General features: G+C 52.1%; 1 protein-coding gene across 2 annotated transcripts in view; it reads right to left on the bottom strand.

Annotated features, from left to right (window-relative positions):
• LOC105060095 (uncharacterized) overlaps positions 1-15,385 on the bottom strand; it is a 78,399-nt gene that overhangs the window by 37,683 nt on the left and 25,331 nt on the right. The window lies entirely within an intron of this gene.

Genomic DNA, 15,385 nt, shown 5'->3' with positions numbered 1-15,385 from the left:
CTATGCTACCGATACTTATACTTGCTCTACTATTCTTTCGAAGCATAGCTGAGAAGATTTTTCCACGGTCCATCCATTCATTCTCAAAGATCACTATTGTTGGGTATAAAATACCCCCCAGCCGAAGTTCGTGACAGGAGTGACCCTCCGGAGATCTAACCGACTTCCGACCTCCGACGACGTCTCTTCAAACCTCCTGGGCGGCCGAGCCCCCGCAACACTCCCAAGTTTTGCTGACGGATGAGCCCCCACCAGCGTTGACCGGATTCTTCGCGACGGACGGACTCCACCCAAATTTCCACGATGGTCGACCATCTTCTAGACTCTGCCCGAACTCCTACGGGAGCCGGACCTCGTCCCCAACTCTGGTCGCAGGAAGACTCTGTCCGGACTCCTACGGGAGCCGGACCTTGTCCCCAACTCCGGCTGCAAGAAGACTCTGTCCGGACTCCTATGGGAGCCGGACCTTGTCCCCAACTCCGGCTGTAGGAAGACTCTGCCCGGACTCCTACGGGAGCCGGACCTCGTCCCCGACTCCGGCTGCAGGCAGACTTCGTCCGGACTCCGCCCACGACTCCAATTGCAGGTAGACTTTGTCCGGACTCCTACGGGAGCCGGACTTCGCCCACGACTCCAATTGCAGGTAGACTCCGCCCGGACTCCTATGGGAGCCGGACCTCGTCCCCAACTCTGGTTGCAGGAAGACTCTGTCCGGACTCCTACGGGAGCCGGACCTCGTCCCCAACTCTGGTTGCAGAAAGACTCTGTCCGGACTCCTACGGGAGCCGGACCTCATCCCCGACTCCGGCTGCAGGCAGACTTCGTCCGGACTCCTACGGGAGCCGGACTCCGCCCACGACTCCGGCTGCAGGCAGACTTCGTCCGGACTCCTACGGGAGCCGGACTCCGCCCACGACTCCAATTGCAGGTAGACTTCGTCCGGACTCTTACAGAAGCCGGACTTCGCCCCCAACACCAATTGCAGGTAGACTCCGCCCAGACTCCTACGGGAGCCGAACCTCGTCCCCAACTCTGGTTGCAGGAAGACTCTGTCCGGACTCCTACGGGAGCCGGACCTCGTCCCCAACTCCGGCTGCAGGAAGACTCTGCACGGACTCCTACGGGAGCCGGACCTCGTCCCCAACTCTGGTTGCAGGAAGACTCTGTCCGGACTCCTACGGGAGCCGGACCTTGTCCCCAACTCCGGCTGCAGGAAGACTCTGCCCGGACTCCTACGGGAGCCGGACCTCGTCCCTGACTCCGGCTGCAGGCAGACTTCGTCCGGACTCCTACGGGAGCCGGACTCCGCCCACGACTCCAATTGCAGGTAGACTTTGTCCGGACTCCGCCCACGACTCCAATTGCAGGTAGACTTCGTCCGGACTCCTACGGGAGCCGGACTTCACCCCCAACTCCAATTGCAGGTAGACTCCGCCCGGACTCCTACGGGAGCCGGACCTCGTCCCCAACTCCGGTTGCAGGAAGACTCTGTCCGGACTCCTACGGGAGCCGGACCTCGTCCCCAACTCCGGCTGCAGGAAGACTCTGCCCAAACTCCTACGGGAGCCGAACCTCGTCCCCAACTCTGGTTGCAGGAAGACTCTGCCCGGACTCCTACGGGAGTCGGACCTCGTCCCCGACTCCGGCTGCAGGCAGACTTCGTCCGGACTCCTACGGGAGCTGGACTCCGCCCACAACTCCAATTGCAGGCAGACTTCGTCCGGACTCCTACGGGAGCCGGACTCCGCCCACGACTCCAATTGCAGGTAGACTTCGTCCGGACTCCTAAGGGAGCCGAACTTCGCCCCTGACTTTGATTGCAGGTAGATTTCGCCCGGGCTCCCACGGGAGCTAGATCTCGTCTCCGACTCCAGCTGCGGAAAGACTCCGTCCGAACTCCCACGGGAGCCGGACCTCGTCCCCAACTTCGACTGAAGGAAGACTTAGTCCGGACTCCTACGGGAGCCGGACTCCGAGCTCCTCTCAGACGGGTAACTAGCCACCCCTCTCCGCCAGACACTCCAGCCGGACTTCGGCCGACAGGCCTGGACCCTCTAGCAAGCCACAGCCACGGCCACGACTCTGCTCCACTTCCTGCGACAGATTCCGCACGGCTCCATCACTCCCTGGCGGGCCGCAGTAACGGCCACGATCCTGCTCCACTTCCTGCGACGGATACCGCGCGATTCCTCCATCCTCTGGCAAGTCGCGACAACGGACGCCGCTCCACTCCCCGTAACTGATTCCACGTGGCGAGCCATGGTGACAGCCACGACTCCACCCCATTACTCTTCATGATAAATTCCTCCTGACCATGGGCAGCCCACTGCCAGACGGTTACAAACATCGCTATCAGTCTGTTGCTCCCTCCGCCTATAAAAGGGGGACCCCAGATACGTTATTCTCTAAGCTCTCATTTTCTTACCTAAAAACTCTGCTAAAATTTTCGTTCGAACACTCCATTCTTGTTGAGGCAAAGAACTGACTTGAGCGTCGGAGGGTCTTGCCAGAGCAACCCCACCTTCGGTTTAGACTTCTTTTGCAGGTCTTGGCGGCGACCGCGACTCCCTCGACTCCAGCTTTTCCGACGCAAGTGGATTTTTGCACCAACAGGATTGGCGCTAGAGGAAGGGTGGCTGTATCTTCGCAGTACCCTTGTTCTTAAAGGAGCGCTCAACGGGACCGCCTCCGATCATCTTTTCTAGCGTCCTCTCCTCCTTCCTCCACTCGGTCCTCGCCCGATGCCTCCCGCAGGACATCCACGCGACGATCCACGGCCTCCGCGGCCAGATCTCAGGCTCCGACCTCACCTCCAGTTTTCCAGCCTCCTCCTCCTCCTCCGGCAACGACGGTTGGCGCGGAGCAATTCGACCTGCTAGTGCAGCAGATCAGAGGCCTCACTGAAGCTGTCCAGGCCATGCAACAGCAGCAGCAGTCGCAGGCATCAGTGCGACTGGAAAGAGCGTCATCGGAACCCCAAAATCCGGCGGTAGGACGGGCGACTTGGGCCAGCCGCCCCGTCTTTCCCGGAAAGACGAATCCGAGGGTGGAGAGCCCTCAATTAGACCACGATTCCACCCCTGGGAGACCTCTGCCTCCATTCTGCCAGAGGACCCTCGAGACTCGTAGTCAAGAGGATTTCCTGGACCGGAGGCTCCAGGAGATGAACCGGCGGATCGAAGAACTCCGCCACGCTCCCCCCGCTTATGGTGAGGACATTTGTACTGACCCCCCCTTTTTCTCAAATGATCATGCAGGAACCGATCCCGCCAAACTTCAAGCTCCCTCAATTCGAGAGCTACGATGGGACCTCAAACCCGGTCGACCACCTAGAGGCCTTCCGGACCATGATGCTACTCCACGACGCGCCGGACGCCATTTTGTGTCGGGCCTTCCCATCCACCTTGAAGGGCGCGGCGAGAAACTGGTACTCGGCGCTGAAGCCGGGTACCGTTTTTTCCTTTGATCAGATGAGCCACCAGTTTGTGGCTCATTTCGTTAGCAGTCGGCGTCCCCGGAAGGGCTCGGAGTCTCTCATCAACATCAAGCAGAGGGAGGGGGAGTCCATTCGGGCCTACATCAACCGTTTCAATGTCGCCGCGCTGGAGGTCCGGAACTTGGACCAGTCGGTAGCGATGGCCGCTCTGAAGGGCGGCCTTCAGAAGAACGACCTTTTGTTCTCCCTGGAGAAGAAGTACCCCAGGGATTTTGCTGACCTATTGGCTCGGGCCGAAGGGTATGCCCGAGCGGAAGAAGCCTTTAAAATAAAGGATGAAGATACCACGAGGGAGCGGCAGGCGGAAGACTCGAGTAAGCCCGCAGTCGAAAAAGGGCCGAGAGAAGCTCGGCCACGTTCTCGAACTCCTCCCGGGCACAAGCCTGTCCAGACTCCTCCCCGGGTACGCAGGCAGGGAAGCCCGGATCGTCGAGCTCGGTGGGGTTCTCCCCCAGAAAGATTCTGCAACTATGCCCCCCTTAACGCATCGAAAACCCAGGTGCTGATGGAGGTCAGAGAGCAGCTCCTTAGGCCAGAGAGGATGCGCACACACCCCGAGAAGCGCAATCCGAACAAGTTCTGCCTCTACCATCGTGACCACGGCCATGACATGGAGGAATGCATCCAGCTCCGAGACGAGATCGAGGAGCTCATCCGACGAGGTCGGCTCGACAAATTCATTCGACGCCGGCCTGAGGGTAGAGAAGATCGACCAAGGACCCTGCCGCAGCCTGAGCCGCCAAGGAGGGAAGAGCAGCCCGGAGATCGGCCTCCAATCGGGATCATCAACTCCGTCTCTGGAGGACCCCAACAGGGAGCAGACCTTCCACAGCGCTAGGATTTGAAAACTTGTAAATGTATAACGAATGACTCTATTTTAAATCAGGATTCCTTTCAGATCTACACATCTTTTCCTTTTTGGCACGAACTTGTAACGACAGGGGACGACCCCTTCAGGCAACAAAAGCAAACCCTGATGTGGGCAAAGTTAAAGGCCCGGTTCCTCTTAGACCGGATGGGGAGAGAGGCCAAACAGCACCCATATGCGCCCCCACAGCCATGTTAGGGACAGGAGGAGAACCTCGCCCTAACATGAGCAAAGTCGAAGGCCCGGTTCCTCTTAGATCGGATGGGGGGAGAAGCCAAACAGCGCCCATATGCGCCCCCACAGCCATGTTAGGGACAGGAGGAGAACCTCGCCCTAACATGAGCAAAGTCGAAGGCCCGGTTCCTCTTAGACCGGATGGGGGGAGAGGCCAAACAGCGCCCATATGCGCCCCCACAGCCATGTTAGGGACAGAAGGAGAACCTCGCCCTAACATGAGCAAAGTCGAAGGCCCGGTTCCTCTTAGACCGGATCGGGAGAGAGGCCAAACAGCGCCCATATGTGCCCCCACAGCCATGTTAGGGACAGGAGGAGAACCTCGTCCTAATATGAGCAAAGTCGAAGGCCTGGTTACACTCAGACTGGGAGGGAGGAGAGGCCATACAGCGCCCATATGTGCCCCCAACAACCTCGTTAAAAACAGAAGGAGAACCTCGTCCTAACCCGAGCTAAAACCGACCACATCAGAAATAGGGGAAGAACCTCGTCGCGACGCCGACTAAGGTCCGGCCGTTCGAGACCCGACAAAAAAAAGAAAACTTTCGTGACGACCCCTCTACGCCACCGCGACTCTCTACCCCAACGAAAACGGAAGCCGAACTACATTAAAAGCACAAAGGACCTCGCCTCCATGAAGAGGGAGGAAGAGAGAGTAAGATCTACGGTCGCAAACGAAAGGCAAACCGACACAGCGATGATCAGAAACCTCCAAGCGACGTCGACACCAAACAGAAAACTCGGTAATGACGACCTAATACACAGATGAACAAGGAATCCTCGAACAACATCGACATCACGCGAGACAAAAATGAAAGAAGTCCGGCACACGACAGTTCAACACGACATACGGGTAAGATGGCAAAGACCTTTTCATTTCATTAGCAAAACATGCATTACAGAGCCATTACTACGCCGTACCTGGGCCAGCGTACCAGCAAGAATTCTGAAAGGTCCCTTCGAATCGTCCCGATTCGAAAAGACTCCAGCACGCGCGCATTTAATGCCAAAATATCTGAGGGCGATCGTGCACAGGATTCAAGAGGAGAACTTCGGCTGCGAAAATTTCTCTGTACTTCATTCGAAATTCGAACTCGAAAGTAGGGGGACTGGTGTTGGGTATAAAATACCCCCCAGCCGAAGTTCGTGACAGGAGTGACCCTCCGGGGATCTAACCGACTTCCGACCTCCGACGACGTCTCTTCAAACCTCCTGGGCGGCCGAGCCCCCGCAACACTCTCAAGTTTTGCTGACGGATGAGCCCCCACCAGCGTCGACCGGATTCTTCGCGACGGACGGACTCCACCCAAATTTTCACGATGGTCGACCATCTTCTAGACTCTGCCCGGACTCCTACGGGAGCCGGACCTCGTCCCCAACTCTGGTCGCAGGGAGACTCTGTCCGGACTCCTACGAGAGCCGGACCTTGTCCCCAACTCCAACTGCAAGAAGACTCTGCCCGGACTCCTACAGGAGCCGGACCTCATCCCCGACTCCGGCTGCAGGCAGACTTCATCCGGACTCCTACGGGAGCCGGACTCCGCCCACGACTCCAATTGCAGGTAGACTTCGTCCGAACTCCTACGGGAGCCGGACTCCGCCCACGACTCCAATTGCAGGTAGACTTCGTCCGAACTCCTACGGGAGCCGGACTTCGCCCCCAACTCCAATTACAAGTAGACTCCGCCCGGACTCCTACGGGAGCCGGACCTCGTCTCCAACTCTGGTTGCAGGAAGACTCTGTCCGGACTTCTATGGGAGCCGGACCTCGTCCCCAACTCCGATTGCAGGAAGACTCTGTCCGGACTCCTACGGGAGCCGGACCTCGTCCCCAACTCCGGCTGCAGGAAGACTCTGCCCGGACTCCTACGGGAGCCGGACCTCGTCCCCGACTCCGGCTGCAGGCAGACTTCGTCCGGACTCCTACGGGAGCCGGACTCCGCCCACGACTCCAATTGCAGGTAGACTTCGTCCGGACTCCTACGAGAGCCGGACTTCGCCCCCAACTCCAATTACAGGTAGACTCCGCCCGGACTCCTACGGGAGCCGGACCTCGTCCCCAACTCTGGTTGCAGGAAGACTCTGTCCGGACTCCTACGGGAGCCGGACCTCGTCCCCAACTCCGGCTGCAGGAAGACTCTGCCCGGACTCTTACGGAAGCCGGACCTCGTCCCCAACTCTGGTTGCAGGAAGACTCTGTCCGGACTCCTACGGGAGCCGGACCTCGTCCCCAACTCTGGTTGCAGGAAGACTCTGTCCGGACTCCTACAGGAGCCGGACCTTGTCCCCAACTCCGGCTGCAGGAAGACTCTGTCCGGACTCCTACGGGAGCTGGACCTCGTCCCCGACTCCGGCTGCAGGCAGACTTCGTCCGGACTCCTACGGGAGCCGGACTCCGCTCACGACTCAAATTGCAGGTAGACTTCGTCCGGACTCCTACGAGAGCCGGACTCCACCCACGACTCCAATTGCAGGTAGACTTCGTCCGGACTCCTACGGGAGCCGGACTTCACCCCCAACTCCAATTGCAGGTAGACTCCGCCCGGACTCCTACGGAGGCCGGACCTCGTCCCCAATTCTGATTGCAGGAAGACTCTGTCCGGACTCTTACGAGAGCCGGATCTCGTCCCCAACTCCGACTGCAGGAAGACTCTGCCCGGACTCCTTCGGGAGCCGGACCTCGTCCCCAACTCTGGTTGCAGGAAGACTCTGCCCGGACTCCTACGGGAGTCGGACCTCGTCTCCGACTCCGGCTGCAGGCAGACTTCGTCCGGACTCCTACGGGAGCCGGACTCCGCCCACGACTCCAATTGCAGGCAGACTTCGTCCGGACTCCTACGAGAGCCGGACTCCGCCCACGACTCCAATTGCAGGTAGACTTCGTCCGGACTCCTATGGGAGCCGGACTTCGCCCCTGACTTTGATTGCAGGTAGACTTCGCCCGGGCTCCCACAGGAGCTAGATCTCGTCTTCGACTCCAGCTACGGAAAGACTCCGTCCGGACTCCCACGGGAGCCGGACCTCGTCCCCGACTTCGACTGAAGGAAGACTTCGTTCGGACTCCTACGGGAGCCGGACTCCGAGCTCCTCTCAGACGGGTAACTAGCCACCCCTCTCCGCCAGACACTCCAGCCGGACTTCGGCCGACAAGCCTGGACCCTCTAGCAGGCCACAGCCACGGCCACGACTCTGCTCCACTTCCTGCAACGGATTCCGCACGGCTCCATCACTCCCTGGCGGGCCGCAGTAACAGCCACGATCCTGCTCCACTTCCTGCGACGGATACCGCGTGATTCCTCCATCCTCTGGCAAATCGCGACAACGGACGCCGCTCCACTCCCCGTAACTGATTCCACGTGGCGAGCCATGGTGACAGCCACGACTCCACCCCATTACTCTTCATGATAAATTCCTCCTGACCATGGGCAGCCCACTGCCAGACGGTTACAAACATCGCTATCAGTCTGTTGCTCCCTCCGCCTATAAAAGGGGGACCCCAGATACGTTATTCTCTAAGCTCTCATTTTCTTACCTAAAAACTCTGCTAAAATTTCTGTTTGAGCACTCCATTCTTGTTGAGGCAGAGAACTGACTTGAGCGTCGGAAGATCTTGCCGGAGCAACCCCACCTCCGGTTTAGACTTCTTTTGCAGGTCCCGGTGGTGACCGCGACTCCCTCGACTCCAGCTTCTCCGGCGCAAGCGGATTTTTGCACCAACAACTATCAACCTTAAACATTAGCAAGGTTTAAAGTGTCAACACATGTTTATTTCACAACCTTTGATAGACACCACGACAAAAACTTGTTGTTAGGTTTTGAATTTTGATATACACAAATGCTAGGTTGCATTGTATTGGACCATATCACATGGTATTGAACACCTGGGTCCTGACAAGCACATCTCCACCAAATCAAAAATGAACATAAATATGAACAAAGTTAGGGGTAACCATTATCTAAAAGAAGATAACTTTGAGATGTTGAGAGAGGGCCATCAAATGAACTACAAACTAGGAAACACAGGTTTGGATGCAGGATATGAGTACAACATGACATGATTAAGCCAAGGATCACTGAACCATCTCGAACCAGACGGTTCAGGGCAGTCCGAGCTGTTCTGACAGCAAACCAAAACAGTTCGACCGAGCAAAACGGCACATCGAAGGAGGGAGAGGGAAAGAAAGGAAGAGAGAGAGAAGAGAGGGAGATGGGACCACACCACCGAAGGCCGGCGGTGGACCGCCAAGGCCGTCGGAGGGCCACAGGGCCTCCACAGCTCGGTGTCATCCGATAGGACATTTAATCGAACGAGAAAGAGAAAGAGAAAGAGAGGGGACCGATGGTACCAAAGGAAGGCGCAACTAGTGGAGAGGTTGCCGGAGGGCACTGCGTGGCGCCCAGATGGCAAAAAATGCACGGGCGGAGCTATGTCCATGGAACAGGGACGACCACCCCCATTCACTCATCAGTTTTTTTTTAAAAACGAAGATGAATAGTAAAGCTAGCAACGGATTTGTTGGCTTCACTTAATTAAAGCAGGCAGACCCATTACCGACTTCACTGTTTAAGAATTTTTTTAAAAAAAATCAAAGAAATAATGAAGCTAGCAATGGATATGTCGGCTTCACTCAAACCCATTGTCGGCTTCACTATAATCGAATTTTTTATAAAAAAAATCAATGAAATAGGGATGATCGCTCTTATTTCATGCTCGCGGCACTGGAGACGCGATTGCGCCGTCCGACAGCCACAGCGGCCAGCTGGAGGCCCTCCAGCGGCTTCGCCTCCCTCTTTTTCTTTCCCTCCCCCTCCCCTCTTTCTCTCTTTTCCTCCTCTCGATTCCCTTCTCCTCTATGCCGGTTTGCGCCAGTCCGATCTAGTACCGATTCATACCGCTAACTAGCCGGCACGGGCTTCGATACCGAGTCTGCCAACCTTGACTAAGCCTATATAGCAAATTCTTCAAAAAATAGATGATATGACTAGCATACGGCAATAAGAACTTTTCCTCCTTACATATATGCTACAAAACATCCAAAAAGCATGATTTGTTTATCAAAGAACACCATATAATAACATTAACATCACAAATCTTAAGAGTTAAGACAATTCACAAAACAAAAATTTGATAAATATTTAGGGCCTGTTTAAGAGTTAAAACAATTCACAAAACAAAAATCTGATAAATATTTAGGGCCCGTTCTTTGGTGGGTGAGTATCATGGGAGAGTTGGTCAACTTTTTCATTGACCAACTTACCCATGCTCTTATACTTCTCTACATGGTAAGTTATTTTTCCATGGATAGCATTTATACATAAAATGAAAGGAAAGTCTTATCCACCTAGAAGGTAGATAAATCATTTTTTCATCAACTAGAAAAATAATTTTTTTATTTTATTCCTAAAATATCCCTAATCCTATAATAATACTATAATAATATAATATAATAATACTAATCATAATACCATAATACATCATTTACATTATATTATATATTATTATTATTACTATACTATATGATATAAAATATAACTATAATATTATAATATACTATATTATTATCATATAATAATAATAATGTTATTATTATAACATATTATCATAATAATATACCATAGTCTAAAACAATGTATTAATATAATATATTATAATATAATTTTATTATAACATATTATATTATATTATTACAATACATATTATAACATATAATAATATAATAAAATATAATATATATCATTTATTATGCTATATTATGTAATATATCATTATATAATACTATTTATTAAGGTTCGCCATCTCGGTACTGGACTCCATACCGATAAAATTCTACTTAATGTCAGTATGCGGTTTGGTATAGTATAATAATGTCGGTACGCTCCGAGACGGCATACTGATATGAGACTGATATGATACGATACGGGATAGTACAGTATTCCATGCTATTTATATCACAAAGGATATTATTAGAAATATGTATAAATCTAAGCAATTTATTCGGAAAGATAGTAATGCATAAAAGAACGTGAATAAATTATTTTCCTATCTAAATGTTGCCTACGAAATACTTACTAGAAAAATACAGATTCCAAGATAAATTTTTTTTTATATTCCAAAGAATAAGCCCTTAACAATATAATAAAAATAAGTCTAGTAAAAATATAAAGTTAATAGACATAAATACAGTAGTCTTATCCTAAAAATATAAATGCAATAAGCTAGCAATGTAAACAATAGAATAAAAATCTATTATCCAAAAAACAAATGCAGCAACATAAACCAAATGCCACATTGTAATAAAATCATGTGAAAGAAAAAAAATATTATGCCAACTATGGAAAAAAATAAGATCTGGTACAACCCTCCAACTTTGCCATGTACCCTACATTATGTCATACACATGGATGAGAAGTACCAAAATCAAAAAGTGAAGAAAATGGCCTGTCCTTACGGAAGTTCAATAGAGGGAAAAAAACCAAAAAGATGAAGAGAGAAAAATTGGGGAAAAAAATCAACTTCAATTACGCATAGGAGAGAAAAAAATGGTAGCTAATAACTCTAGGTTATTGGGCATGAAAACAAGCCCAATAAACAACTAGCATATCAATAACTATCTCAGAAGCATCCTGTAAGCATCTGGACATATCTCAGGAGTATCTGAAAAGTATCAGGACATATTCCAACAGTATTCGGAACCTATTTTAATAACTAAAATCAGGATACTTGTTTCCTGTACTGAACGCGTATTCAATCCATATTTGGCATGTGTCTGTATTTGATACATATTGAATATGACCACAGCTCATGTTTTGGAGTATCATGCTTCCTAGACTAAGCAACTTGATCTCATCTCAAGGTTAAAATTTAAGAAACATTTGAATCAAGCTTGATTAGAAACAAAAATAACCAAGCTTGACCAAGCAAAAAAAAGCTCAAAATTAATTTCAACCCAAGCCAAAAATCAACCATGGTCAATTAGGCTCAGCTTAATAAGGCTCCAATATATTCATATTATTTTATATATATATATATATATATATATATATATATATATATATGTTGGGTGGATGTCTGGCCAGGACACCACCTCCCAAGACCCTTTCAGTACCACGCGATGCAGCAGGAAGAAAGAAGAAACAAAATAAAAGGAAAAACAATCAAAATACGTGGATCAGCCACAAAAGGGCTCGCCTCCACGGGGCATGCAAACTTCACTATGAAAAAAAAATTTTACAAGAGGAGACCTCACCCTCAACCCTTGTACACCCAATTCTCTCTCACATAAAGTTCCCTTACAAAAGCTCTCTCTCTCTTGGAGACCCCCCTGAACCCCTGAAGAGCCTGGCGACCGCTGTCCAGGAGCCTCCCGCTCCTTCTCTCACAGCACACCCGCGCCTCTCTCTCTCTTCACGCTGGTTCGTACGGCTGTACGATGAAAACCCGAGCCCCTGACCTCTTCTGTTCGTTCTCAGGCTTTTTAAAGCCTTAAACATAGGTTAGAGAGTGATTAGGAATCCTAAACATAGCCAAAAACCCTCCTGGACCATCGGATCAAGACCGGGAGCCACCTGGGCCGTCCGATCGCGCTCCGATCCACGGAATAGTGCCGTGGACCGCGAGAAACGCGTGGGAAACGCCCACGCGGTCCACAGACCGGGCCGTGGACCACCCGGTCCACAGTGGACCGGGGCAAGGGCCAGCAGGCCCGCTGGCCTGGGCCGGCCCGCGCGCGTGGGCCTGGGCCGCGCCTGCGCGCGGGCCTGCGCGCGCCTGGGCCGCGCGCCCGGCCTGGGCCGCGCGCCGGCCTGGGCCGCGCCTGCGCGCGGGCCTCCACGCGCCTGGGCCGCGCGCCCGCCTGGGCCGCGGGCCCCCACCGTGCGGGCCTGGGTCTCGCGTCTCGCGCCGGCCTGGGTCGCGCGTCCCGCGCGCCACCGCGCGCCACCGCCTGCCGTCCGCCGCCGATCGCCGGCGATCCTCCGCCGCCTCGATTCTCGTGCCGACTTCATAAGCTCGTATCTCCTCCATCCGAGCTCCGTTTCAGGTGATCTTGGTCTCGTTGGACTCCGTTTTTCGCCGCGAACCTCGCTGTGGGCTCAATGTGGGCTGAGTCTCGAGGCGTCAAATCCTAACAATCTCCACCTCGACTCGATATTCGGCCTCCTCCAAACTCCGAGAGCTTCTGGATCTCCGCGCCCCCATGCCCTGGGGCAATCGCCTGCTGATCATGGATGGACAAACATGGGAGTCGAGCCAGGCTGCTCGATCCCATCTCCGTCGTATGCTGTGCTCCTCCTGACCTGAGACCTGCTCGGGGCATCATCCTGCGGCAATAGGAATCTTACCTTGCGACGTCGCCTCTCATCCTCCCGAGTCTCCTGTCTCGTGCCCGATCCACCTCCTGGAGCTCCACCTCGCTCTGGGCTCCACCTGGCACCCGATGCTCCACCTCGCACTGGGCTCCCTGCCAGGTAATAATGTCCTCTGCTCCCCTTCTTCCCCTCCAGCACAATCCTATCGCCGCGTAGCACCCTCAGGATTCCTCCACCAGCTACCGTCCTGTAGCCTCTCGAATCCAGTCTGCTAAGTGAGATAAGATTCTGCCTGAAATCGGATATGTATCGGACCTCCCCCAATCTTCTCACTGCACCGTCATGTGTCCTCCAGCTGACCGTCCCAATGCCTCTGATCGCACAGCTCGATCCATTCGGCAGATATACAGTGCTCTCACTGTTCTCCAGGGAGTCAAACTGCTCCTCTCTGCAACACATGATAGGGACATGCAGAATCTAATATCCACTGCTGGGAAGAAGTAGATACCTCGTCAGATATCTCCAGGACATCTCCATCTGAATCACTGCCGGCCGTCGCTACAGCAGCCACCGTCCGATTTTTCAGTTGGGGGCAATCTCTGGCTAGATGCCCCAACTCCTCACATCGGTAACACCTGATTTTGCTCAAGTCCCTCCTGGACTTAGACCGCCCTCGTTGCGATCTCCTGTCGCTCCGTCTACCGCCTCCTGCACCTCCAGAAGCCACCAAAGCTGAGCTATCGACACCTGAGCTCGAAGCTGGGTTCTCCCTCCTGAGAACCTCGTTCTGGAGTATCGCCGCGGTGACCTCGTCCATCTTGATAGTGCTCTTCCCCACTAGAAGAGCAGTCACCAAGGACTCGTACGAAGAAGGAAGCGACGCCAGCAAAACCAGCACCCTGGTCTTCTCCTCAACGTTCTCGCCAACGCTGAGAAGGTCGGTGAGGATCTTCTGGAAGTGGCTCAGATGTTCCTGCACGCTCTGTCCCTCAATCATCCGCAGTTGGTAAAACTGCCTCCAGAGGAAAAGATGTTGGTGAGAGACTTCGCCATGTACAACTCCTCGAGCTTCGACCACAGCACCGTCGGAGAAGTCTCGCTCAGCACATGGATCACCACCTCATCCGTCAGGTACATGCGGATGGTACTCACCGCCTGCATCTGTAGCCGTTTCCAATCCCGCACCTCCATGGTGGTCGGCTTTTCATCGCACAAGAGAGCTTCGATCAACCCCTGTTGGATGAGCACGTCCTTCACCCTTGCCTGCCACAAGGAGAAATTGCTCTTACCATCAAACTTGTTGATCTCCATCTTGATTGTTCCTGTTTTCTCCATCTTCAGTCTTGCTCACTACCACTGCAATCTGCGTCCTTGTACCGCCTTGCTCTGATATCACTTGTTGGGTGGTGTCCTGGCCAGACATCCACCCAACAATATATATATAAAACAGGCTATTGGATTAAGGATTTAACGAGTGTACTTTGTTTTTCTTTGATATAAGTAAATGATAATTCCAGCTTTAACCAAGCTTGAAATCTGGTTCAAATATAACTCAAGCTTGAACCAAGATTTATTCAAGCTTGCATTGCTTTCAGCTAAATATTGAATTATCAAGCTAACTGATTAGGCTCATGTTTGGTGCAGTTCCAAATTAAGGTTGAATTGGGCTCAAAATAATGGTTAACAAACCAAGCTGATCTCAGAGTTCAAGCTCAAAATCAATTTCAAAAACAAACTTCATCAGATCCAAGCTGGACCAAAATCGGCTCAATTACACTCATGCCCAAAAAACAATGTGGTGCGAAAGGAAGATCTCGGTCCAGTCTTCTTGGATGTTTGTAAATGTTAATATAGTGTTAAATTAGTTTCAAAATTTCTAGGTTTTCTTATTTAATTTAAGGTGTCTAATTGATCATTGCCCAAGATCAAAAGTTGTATTAACCTTTGTTTTACATTTCTTGCTAAATTGTTTAGTAGCATGCATCACAACTTCAATGATGCAGTCAAACAAGCAAGCAACCATCCAAGGACCATGCTCAAGGGCAACGGTGGAGTGGAGCATGTCAATGAAGACATGACCGAAACAAGCCCAGCTCATAATGTTTCTTGCTTTAGAATTAGCTCTGTTTCTACCAACGATTTAAGTCCCAATGGGACGAGGGCCATCCTGGCCATCCCCTCCCATTCCTTTGAGATTCTGGCATCAGGGATGGATGCGGGACCCCAAAACGCTGTTGCAAAAATTCACCAAACTCGAGATACCACAAAAATTCACCTCCACAAACTCCAACGCTAGAAACTCCTTGCTTCAACCAAATTCAAATAAACCTCGAAGATGCAAGCTCCAAAATGCAATCCCTAGTTTTTTTGACATTGTGCACAATAAGTAGCCCTATAGAACAACAAGGCAATAACTTTATTCTTCTTTCCAAGAGCCCTCCTTAGTTCCTATGCTCCAAAACAAACTCTACAAGAGCACT

The sequence above is a fragment of the Elaeis guineensis genome, chromosome 2 (assembly GCF_000442705.2).
Source record: "Elaeis guineensis isolate ETL-2024a chromosome 2, EG11, whole genome shotgun sequence".
Classification (NCBI taxonomy): domain Eukaryota; kingdom Viridiplantae; phylum Streptophyta; class Magnoliopsida; order Arecales; family Arecaceae; genus Elaeis; species Elaeis guineensis.
This window is presented reverse-complemented; position numbering and strand designations above follow the sequence as displayed.